Consider the following 11,015-nt stretch of genomic DNA (forward strand, 5'->3'; position numbering starts at 1 on the left):
TGCAAGTAGCAATTTTCTGTAAATAGGAATGGTGGGGCTTCATTTAGAGCGATCAGAATTTCTTTTCTTGGATTTGGCCGCCATCTTGGATTATATCAGAAAAATGTGATTTTGACCCTGTTCGCAACTGCCGATTTTCAATCTGAGACAAGCATTGGAAAGCTGAGAAAATAGTTGAATAGGTTGTTTATAAGACACGACCGCAAGATCAACGTTAATTCTACGACAGCCTGTCTAATGTCAATAACATTTTCGCGATAGGTTTAAAAATACATTCGATTGGGGTTAATCAATTTAATGGTGATATTTTCAGGGCCAACAACACGTTCTTGAGGCAATGTTGAATATTTTTTGCCTTGCAAATTCTGAAATTAGCAGTTTTACGTTTGTTACACATAATGTAAAAGCTTAACAACTACAATTACATAATTGTGCAAAGGTGCAATTTTATTTCCCAACAGTAACAACACTGGCAAGTTTGTTCAATCATCGCCATTTCGGATAACCATTCGCCGATGATTCTAGTTCTCTCGATTCCTCTAGGAGAATTACCTGTCAGCAGAGTTGCCAATAAATTTTTCGATTTAACTGGAAAAAGGCTGAGGAAAAAACTGGAAAAAACTGGATTCCAAATAAATTTAAAAAAAAGCATTAAAATGATTGTGAGAGTGCTTTTTTGTTATGGGAACTGAATCCAGTGACAGTTTTTTATACAGCAACCAGAGAGATAACTCTTCGCAAAAAATTACTCATTTTAATCAGAACTGCTTTGTTTCGGGCTTACATTTTGTTAAAATTATGGACTGAAAATTTTTCCTCTAACAGCAGCAAAATTTAAAATTACGCAATCAATCTATCTCTAAATTAAGAAAACAGAGCAATATTTTCTTTCGTTACATCAGTGAAGTTTAAATTTCAATTATTTCTGACTTCGCTATCTGTTGGTATCTAGGTAATTCTTCTAACAATTTTTTAACTGCTAAGCAACAGAAAATAAATAGAAATTTTTTCATGGTCTGGTAAATCTATTTGTTTGGTTTCATCTCAACCATGTCATGCAATCTTCGATTTGACCGTGTTTTGTGCGAGAAGATAAAATACTGAAAACGCTGTTAAGAGTTGTCAAAATAATTTATCAATCTACAAAATTTACATTTTAAAAATATTTCCAAAAATGAATCGGAGCTTCAGTGAACAAAACACAGGATAAAACTGGCAAATATAAAAAAAAATGGAAGATTTTGGGAATAAACTGTTTGACTGGATCACTTGAAAAAAAACTGGAGGAATCCAGTTTAAACTGGAACATTGGCAACCCTGCCTGTCCTTTCCAGTAATTCTGCAGATACCGAAAACTCCATAACAGCCGTCAGATAGACGGGTGCTCAAGTATCAACGCGCCCAGCGCAATCAGCCAGAAATTGAATGAAGCATTAAGCAACCAATCAGAGGTCGACATTTGCGTTTCGACTAGACTAATTTTCAATAGTACAATAGTTCGAACAATCAGATTACAATTTCCTGCATTTGGACGGGTGCTTAGATGATTTTCCAATCGATTGCTAAGTGGACAATTTTCTTGACTCTCTCGATGTTCTCGGTTTTTCAAACCTCTGTATATGTTGCCGTAATACGTAATTCTACGTCAAAATACTATAAGATGCAAGAAAAATTGGTTCAATTGGTAAGTTAACACTGATGCTCATCAAATTTTTTTATTGCATCTTATAGTATTTTTTCCCAGCTTCCAATGCTTGTCCCAGATTGAAAATCCAAGATGGCGGCCAAATTCAAGAGGGCGGCCAAAATTCTGATCAACTCAAATGAAAGCCCTATCAACTTCTCTAGAAGATATTTCACACCTTGGTGACCAAGGGGCCAAAAAACTTGATCGAACAAAAATGGCATTATCAATTTTCCTCTATTTTGTAACTACTATGTGTATTTACATCAAATTCGAAAGACCTTGTACACCTAGTAGTCGGGTTTCAGTGAGAATTGCTCATTTTTGAAAAATTATATAACACTATGAAAAAAAAAACAGTATTTTCCGAACCAGAATGGCACTTAGAAACCGTGATTCGATATCCGAGGCCATTTTTATTAATCAAGATGGCGACTGCTGGTTTCTGGAAAGCTAAGTATATTTTAAGAAAATGTTCAAGAGCCCCTAATATTGGAATTTCCGAAACATGAGTAATTTCGCGCATCTGTAGAAATGGTATTAAAAATTATTAATATTCCTAACGCTAGAACGCACTATGGTACATTTTTATACAAGCAAGCGGACAGAAATATTCTCATCATATTTACAACACTTTCGGTTTTTTTTCTACTCGTTATGATCAGAGCAAGTTGCTTAAGATCAATTGTGATTGTACTGCGGTAAAATTTTGATAGAGGTCGTGTATTTTTTGTACGAAAAGCGGAAATTATACATGGACTTGTACGGAATTCGGCTCCTCCTTCCTTTTTTAGTAGCTTCCCTTCAATTTCCCATACGCTTTTGATTACCTCTAAAGCGTAAGGAATATGTATGTCAAGTTTAGTGATTGACGATCAAGGCGTTCCGGAGATATGGTAAAATATGTATACAGGGTGATTAGTTCCTTATTGGGAATATTTAAGGGGCTGATAGAGGGCCACATTTGATGGAAACAATGAAAACAAAACAAACACTTGAATCGTCAACATGGAGTTGCGTAGCCGCAAGGTTACAGAGTCCGCTTTGTCAAGCGGATGGTCGTGGGTTCGAATCTTAGTAGAACCAGGCCATCCGATGTCAAAAAGGACTTAAGCATGGGTTTATTCTCAGGCTCCCCACCAGTTACCCTTCCTTTACGCTGAAATCTACAAATACCTTTGCGTGACTTTCTCTTAACAAAAAATAAGTCCCTCTTATCAATTAAACTGGCCAGAAGGACGCACGACGAAACTTCTCCAGGGAATTATAATTGGTGATATTTGGCAAGAGGAACGATTATCGGTATAGTAGAACAGTAAGCGTGTAAGGAAGAGTAGCACATTACACACAAGCACTGATGAACAATAATAATAAGCATGCCACTTCTCAATAGAGGTATTGCTATTAACAGAAGTGCGGGATACAGCTGACACCCGGGCATATCTCACAATAGATCTACGATTCTGGTCGCAGAGAGGAAGCCCATACAGAAAAAAAAACATGGCCCGATTAATGTTTCGTGAATTTTTAAGACTACGGTTCAATAAAATTTCGCAATCGTTCGGATTCGGAACATGGCACACCGCGCCAACAGCTCCCTGCGAGGACATAATCCACGCTCGACCGCCACCGTGACGCAATGTTTTGAGCATTAAGGAAGCACCTTACCCCCCCCCCCCCCCTCTCGATGCAGTCGCGCCTATCGCAGCCAGCCCTCATCTTAGTCGTCTCGGTCCTGTTATCGGTTGGGGGAACGGTGTTTTCCGTCCCACCTCACCAGGCACGTATTGTGATTCGTGTGAACAGTTTTCGTTTCCGATTAATTCTAGCAACCATGAACGAGTCAGCAGTGATCTTACTACCACCTTTAACGTGATGTCATCTACAACATCAGGACGCAATGTGCAAAGCTTTATGGAAGTCCCCCATTCGTCCGACCCAGTCGAAGCTTTTGCAGCCAGCGATTAATATAGCCGTCCCGATCCTGCGGTCGGAATGAGTGGTGGGATCTTCCAGGATGCCAGCTCCGGCAAGTATTCTACCGTTAATTGTTTTACTCTCTGAGGAGGCTTCATCTTCCAGTTGTGTTACTCTTCCACCACTTGTGCCATCTGCACGTGGTACGATGAAGGATGGTATATCGGTTTATTACCAAAACGTTCGTGGATTACGCACTAAAATCGATGAAGTGTTCATCCATGTGACTGAATTCAAATTCGACATCATCGTACTGACTGAAACATGGTTCGATGAGAAAATCTGGCAATTTTTTCTATCGATGACTTTTTGGGTAAACTTCAATCACATTTTTCTGGTCGGTTTTTTTTTACAGTTTTAGACCTGTATGTCAAGAAACCTACCGAGATAATAACATTCTCAGCAACAATTACTGACTTTCAGTATAAATTTTGTATGATTGACTAAACACGTATAACGAAAATGACCTTACCGTATGGGGTCAACAGTCGGTGAAAGTGAGCAACGAGTTTCCAGTAGGGTGGGGTTTATTTTCAAACATTTGTACGGGGCCTGTTTTCCCAGGCAAAAAGACCTCCTTGGGGTTCAATAAGCAACATATAAAAAATTGTATGATTTTCACTAAGGTCTAGATATGGCGCAGAGGGCCTATAGGTTAAATTTTAAACGAAAGCAATTTTTAAACAAAACATATGCCTATATAGGTAAACAGGTGTTTTTGTGACCCTTTGGTCGTAAATTTCGTCCGTTTTGCGTTAAATTTAACCGTTTTGGAGATATTCGCAATTTCAGTGTACACTCTTGCAATCTCGGGATATGTGATTATGAGGAAATGCACAAGGTGCCTGTATAAGTTAACACGTCATGTTCTCGAATATATTCTCGCAATAGATATCGGGGGATTTCGGCTAAGCGGTCTTTTAATTTGGAACAATTATTTGATTCTGTCCAACGTTTCAACACCGATTGGTGTCTTCATCAGGGAAACTATATTGTATTTAAATGAGTTGGATTTTAACAATTTTCTTTTTTTTTACAAACATTTTCTACTTACAAATGATAATGTTCCTCGTCCTATGGCTTTTTAAAGCTTATAACTGTGTGTTTGGTGCAGTTGTGTGATGGTGACATTGATAATTTGGCTAACTATGAGAAATTATGTCGTTTGGTCTGTTGTTTGTGGTTTTAAATTAAATGTTTCTTACTGCTATTCTGTTTTGCTATTCAAAAATCTGTGGTTGTTCTAACTGGCTACGTTCACTTCTGGCTATTGGGAGCTAATATCTTGGCTATTGCTGTTTGAGCTATTTTTAGAGAGAGATGGACTATTGTTTGTCATCTGAGTTAGAAGGGAGGCATATGCTGTGTTTAGACCAGCGACGTTCGTTCTCTTATTTACTACGTGTTGTGTGGTGTATATGTGACACATCTCTAAGAACGGAAGTGTGTTAACAGTTTTACTACGATCTACAATTGTGGTGTTGTCTAGGTTGAATTTGTGTCTGAAGTCAACGCAGTGTTGTATGAGTGAAGTTTTTTCTCTCATCTCTTCTATTGTTGTTGTTGTGTGGGTACCATCCATGATCTCATCTACACATTTCATGTTTGATTTGTGATGCAATAGTCTTGTGTTGAGTTTGTTTGATGTCATACCAATGTAGCAGCTATTGTAGTTGCTACATGGTATTTTGTATACAACGCTGTGACAGTCTGATTTATCGAGTGGGTCTTTTACTCTCGAGAGAAATTGGTTAACTGTGTTTGTTTGTCTGCTTGCTATGTGGCATTGTGGATAGTCATATGTAAGCATTTTTGCTAGTCGTTGTTTCAGCATCGGAACGTAAGGAACAGACCGATATAATTTTACCTGTTGCGTGACGCTGGGCTCTCGAAGTTGTTCTTGGGTATGTTGTTCGGATGCTCCTGGCTGGATGGTGTTTTCGGTGTCTTTTTCTTGGCCTTGGACGGATTGGGTTGGTGAATTTGTTGTTGGTGGAGATATTAGTGGTTCTTGTTGGTTGCTGTTTGCCGAAGTTCGCGGAACTGAAGATGGTGCAGCTTTGTGGATTTTACTTTAGGAACAGTGAAAGGCAGTCCATTAAGGGCCCTCTCTATGACGGAATCCAATTTCCCTGATGAAGACACCAACCGGTGTTGAAACGTTGGACAGAATCAAATAATTTTTCCTAATTAAAATACCGCTTAGCTGAAATCCCCCGATATCAACGTTACGGTCGATTTCCAAATTATGATATCATTGTTCCTCTGAAAAGAGTGCAAAAGAGAATAGAAAAAGGAAAACTAAGAAAAGTCAAATGCGTGTATTTCTTGTATTTACTCCTAAGAAACTAGTAAATTTCAAGTTTGTAACGATCCATATTTTCGATTTTCCTATTCTTTTCTTTCTCTTTTGGACTCTTTTCGGAGAAACAATGATGTCTATTGCAAGAATATATTCGAGAGCATGACGTGTAAACTTATACAGGCACATTGTGCATTTCCTTATAATCAAAAACGGTTAAATATAACGCAAAACGGACGAAATTCACGCCCAAAGGGTCACAAAATCACCTGTTTACTTATGGAGGCCTATATTTTGTTTAAAAATTGCTTTCGTTGAAAATTTGACCTATAGGCCCTCCGCGCCACCTCTAGACCTTAGTGAAAATCAACCAATTTTTATATGTTGCTTATTGAACCCTAAGGAGGTCTTTTTGCCTGGGAAAACAGGTCCCGCGAACATTTTTGAAAATAAGCCCCACCCTAGTTTCCAGTTATTACAAAACCTTACTAAAGCGTCAGCAAAGTTTCCTAAACATCGCTTACCACTGTAAATCGAACTCTTCGATGCACGCCAGTTTATGTTTCATTTCCTAATGTATTGCGGCTGCCTAATGTATTAAAGCAGGTTGATACAGGAGTGGAGGACATTTTTCTTAAGTAAAACTATTTATCTTCGATTTTATGCCCAAAGATGTTGTAACTCAACACTACTTCCAACCAGCAATGATCAGTTTCTTTTTATTGACGTAGGACTACGTTTTTGTTTTCTATACTAGATTACATTTTGTTAAATTGAAAATGAAACTGGCAAATGTTGCGTCAGATTTCAAACGATTATAGCAAGCGAACGACTCAATGCATCTTAGTCATTTATATGTCGGTTAGGGTGGGGAATCGTTATATGTAAAAAACGAAACTTGATAGCAGAAAGCCAGAACCAAGTTTTTTTTTTTTTTTTTGTTCTATTTGGGGCCCCAAACAATCCTCAATTTATCGGAAGTCGATTGGTTTTGTCTCCGCTAGGCACATTGCATTTCAAATTTATATGGAGATTTGTATGGAAAAACCAACTTTTTAGCATTTTCCATTCTAAAGAGCTCAAAATAGCTCAAACCATAGATTCCATAACTTCAAATAGTAGGTTTTTTGATGCCCTAAAACTTGGCTCAGTGTCTTTTGCAATGTTGTTAGGCATCTAAAATACTATACTTCAACATAATGTAGTGCATTATTAGAGCATTATTGAGCTCTCTAGAAAGGTAAATACAAAAAACTAGGTTTTCCCATATAAATTTTCATACAAATTTTAAATGCAATGCGCCAAGCGGAGACAAAACTAATCGACTTCAGGTAAGTCCAGGGACCCCAGAAGGAACCAAAAAAACTTGGTTCTGGGAAATCGATCAATTTGCCCCACCTTGATGTCGGTGGATAGATAAAATATGTAACAATTGTTTGATATAATGTTTAACATTGTTGATTGGTTGATTTACTGCTTAATGTTGAAAAATGGTGAAAAGTTCCAAGGTCAAGCTTTCCCACACATTTCCCTCGCTATTGGCTTGCTTCCCGAGCACGGATAACAATAACATGGACAGAATAAATACCACTGCCTACATATTTTGACTCAACAAAGTGTTTTGTTCGGTTTGTCTTTCTCTAAGCTGCGTGGCCACGCTCTAATGGCTATAATCTACGCTGAACTCGATACAAAAGACTGCGTGTAGAAAATTCAGCTTCAGTTTAGTTTGTCACACAATAGCGAGTGTAGTACAGCTGTAAGAGGTACGCGACATTGTGAAACGAGAGCTGCATACGAGTCAACTTCCAGGCACTGCGGAGCATGTTACCTTTATTTTGCATGCGGCAGCAACAGTTACCATCGTACGCTGCAGGATGTTTTGCTGGCACAGCTACTGGAGGGCACATCGGAGAGCAAATTTTATTATGCGCGGCCAAGAGAAATATTCGAAGCTACGTGAAGAATATGGAATCGGTTCGGTTTTATTTTGCATACGGCAGCAACAGGCACCATCGTACGCTGCATGATATTTTGAGGGGAACAGCGGAGAGCAAATTTTCTACGCGGCCAACGAAACATTCAATGCTATCGGTGGTGGTGCGATCATCAGGGTTCTGTAGCACAAATTTCGAGCTGAAGATTATGGAATCAGTTTCTTCAGAACTATAAATGTTTGAAGATAAGAGTTATGAGAATTTTCACAACTACTACTAGTGTGAAATGTTCATCTATTTCTCAATAATCATTTTTACAACAACGACCAGGGCGCACCAAAGATAAACGGTAGTGTTGCCTAAGAATAGTTTATCACAGCAAGATATAACCCTAATTTCAAGAATTTTCACTGCTAAATTGAGTGATTTTCCGGTATAATTGTTTCTTTGTGCCCACTCGAACACCGTTATCAGTCAAAAATTAGTAACGAAAATTAGTTAACCTAAGAACCAGAGTGATTTTCGCATCGGGAAAGCAGAAACTTTCTTTTGATGCTTATGAAAATCACTCAGTAGTATCGAAGGTGTTTTGGTTTGTTTCTCTTTCTCTAAGTTGTGTGGCCACGCCCTAATGGCAAAAATCCACGCTGAACTCGATACAAAAGACTGCGTGTAGAAAATTCAGCTTCAGTCTAGTTTGTCACACAATAGCGAGTGGAGTATAGCTGTTAGAGGTACGCGACATTGAGAAACGAGAGCTACATACGAGTCAACTTCCAGGCACTGCGGAGCATGTTACCTTTATTTTGCATACAGCAGCAACAGTTACCATCGTACGCTGTATGATATTTTGCTGGCACAGCAACAGGAGGGCATAGCGGAGAGCAAACTTTATTATGCGCGGTCGAGCAAAATATTCAATGCTACCGATGGTGCGATCATCAGCGTTCTGTAGCACGAACTGAAGATTATGGAATTGGTTCTTTTCAGAACTATCGATGCTCGAAGATAAGAGTTATGAGAATTTTCGCAACTACTACTAATGTAAAATTTTCATGAATTCATGCATCTTTAGTTTTACAATAACGACCATCAAATATAAACGGTAGTGTTGCCTATGAACAGTTTATCGCAGCATATAATATATACATTTAGTCCTACGTCACCATTTCATACAACCCCTAGGGCTGCATACCGTGTAGTATTTTTCCTTTGTCGGTGCTAATGGGTATTGGGAATTTACTGTAACTGGTGAAAATTTTTCAAACAGTCTGAGCCAAGACTTTTTGTTGCTATTTCTATGAATAAAACTTCCAGAGTAACACAAACATCCGTAGTTTTAATTTACAAAAAATAAAAGAAAACCTTCCATCTTTATTTTGGCCAGTTTCATTAACAATATCGTTAAATAAAGCTTGTGACACTAGTTTATAACTAGAAAACTCCATTGAATTATCCAATCAAACAACAAATTTCACTGAACATATCAGAAAAAAATCTATTTTTTCACTTACCAGATTTGACAACAAAATTGATTAATACGTATGAGCCGTATGTTCGCACCATTTTCCTCCCCTACCTCATTTTCCAGCACTCTACAATATACACTTTTAATTTAACAACAATAACATTATTCCTTCCATTAACGTACGTGACGGTCACTGGTCAACTCCGCGGTCATCGATTGGACCACGGATTTTAATCTTCACTAGACAGCAGGCAATCCATCAAGCGAAAGAATAACATTGACCGAATCAACGATGATTTTTGTTGCCAATGGAAAGTAAATATTTTCACCCCCGGGAACATTGGCAATCGGTATGACAGATCACTTTTCTGAGTCAACACAGATATTTGAAGGGAATTGTGTACTTGATACCGAGTGAATTTCAGGATAAGCGTTTCAATGTTCACAGTTCCGTTCTGTAAAAGAAGACTGAACTAGCTCTCCTTTAATTTTACAATACTATTTCTAAAAATACTCACTCCTTCCTGAAATGTGTAAATTTCAACTGCACGTAATCCGATTCATCAACCTTCATCCTAAAAGCTTTTTCATGTAGGACCGATGTTTTATTACGTCATCGAACAAACGAATGCTCGAAGATACGAAAGCATACGTTCAGCTTAACTCCAAACCTCCACACTGCCATCGGAAGCCACTGGTTGCCGAATTTGCAGTCAGTTCAGGCAAAAATTCACTTCCAGGAACCAGCGATTTCCATATTTACATGCATAATACATGTAGGAACGATTGCAAATTTTTATCGTTCCATGAAACGTGACTGGACCACACAATTTCTTGCTATCTGGAACTTTGTTACTTCCATCGTAACAAATTGCTGGCCTGCAGATCGCAGGTTTGTCAGCGCGATTTTCATTAATGCTGCTGAATTATGATCTTTATAATTATTATAGTTTGACGATCCAACACATCAGACTATTGTTTCGAATGTAATACAGTTACAGCGCAGATAATACGGTTTGTGAACGCTTTCTCCAACAGACAATACAAAGCTCGTGTGCATAGATAAGTTTCCCACCGCCGAAACAGTACAGGATAATCACCCACAAGCCGAAATTACAATCTCCCAAGCTCACCTCGCACATTATGTGTTGCCATGGAAAATCAATCAATGGAACAGACTAGGGTTTACCGCTGCATTACGTGATTGTTTTGTATGCCCCAGGATAGGCACAGCCTATTACAATCGCTTTTGCATTTGATGCTTTTCCAATTGTAACATCATTAGCACCTATTAACCAATTGAATAACATAATTGTTGAATAATTTACTTACATAATTAGTTTTTTAGTAATAGCGTTTTTATTATTTGGACTTTTTGTCAAAGAATTCCAGAAAAAAATAACGCACAAACTTAGATTTCGCTGCCGGAACGTAAAATTGAGCTTCCGATTACACGTTGTACTCATATCTCATCACAGCAGCAATTCAACGTTTACAAGCTAGCACAAATTCGGTCCGGAACGAATCACCGGAGCGCGGTGTACTCTAAAAATTCTCAAATGCTAAAACTTTTTATACCACAATCTGCTGAGCAAGTTTCCAACCGCAAAGCTCGCCCTATTTGTTCACAAAGCACTGCACAGATGG

The 11,015-nt window shown here is 38.3% G+C and overlaps 1 long non-coding RNA gene across 1 annotated transcript; it reads right to left on the bottom strand.

Annotated features, from left to right (window-relative positions):
• Window positions 1-9,448: 9,448 nt before the first annotated feature.
• LOC129726720 (uncharacterized) lies at window positions 9,449-9,994 on the bottom strand. The gene is made up of 3 exons (XR_008728391.1): window positions 9,887-9,994; window positions 9,552-9,823; window positions 9,449-9,495 (listed from the first exon to the last, which is right to left on the bottom strand). It is a non-coding gene; the product is annotated as an uncharacterized LOC129726720 (long non-coding RNA).
• Window positions 9,995-11,015: the final 1,021 nt, after the last annotated feature.

Source organism: Wyeomyia smithii, chromosome 3, assembly GCF_029784165.1.
Source record: "Wyeomyia smithii strain HCP4-BCI-WySm-NY-G18 chromosome 3, ASM2978416v1, whole genome shotgun sequence".
Lineage (NCBI taxonomy): Eukaryota > Metazoa > Arthropoda > Insecta > Diptera > Culicidae > Wyeomyia > Wyeomyia smithii.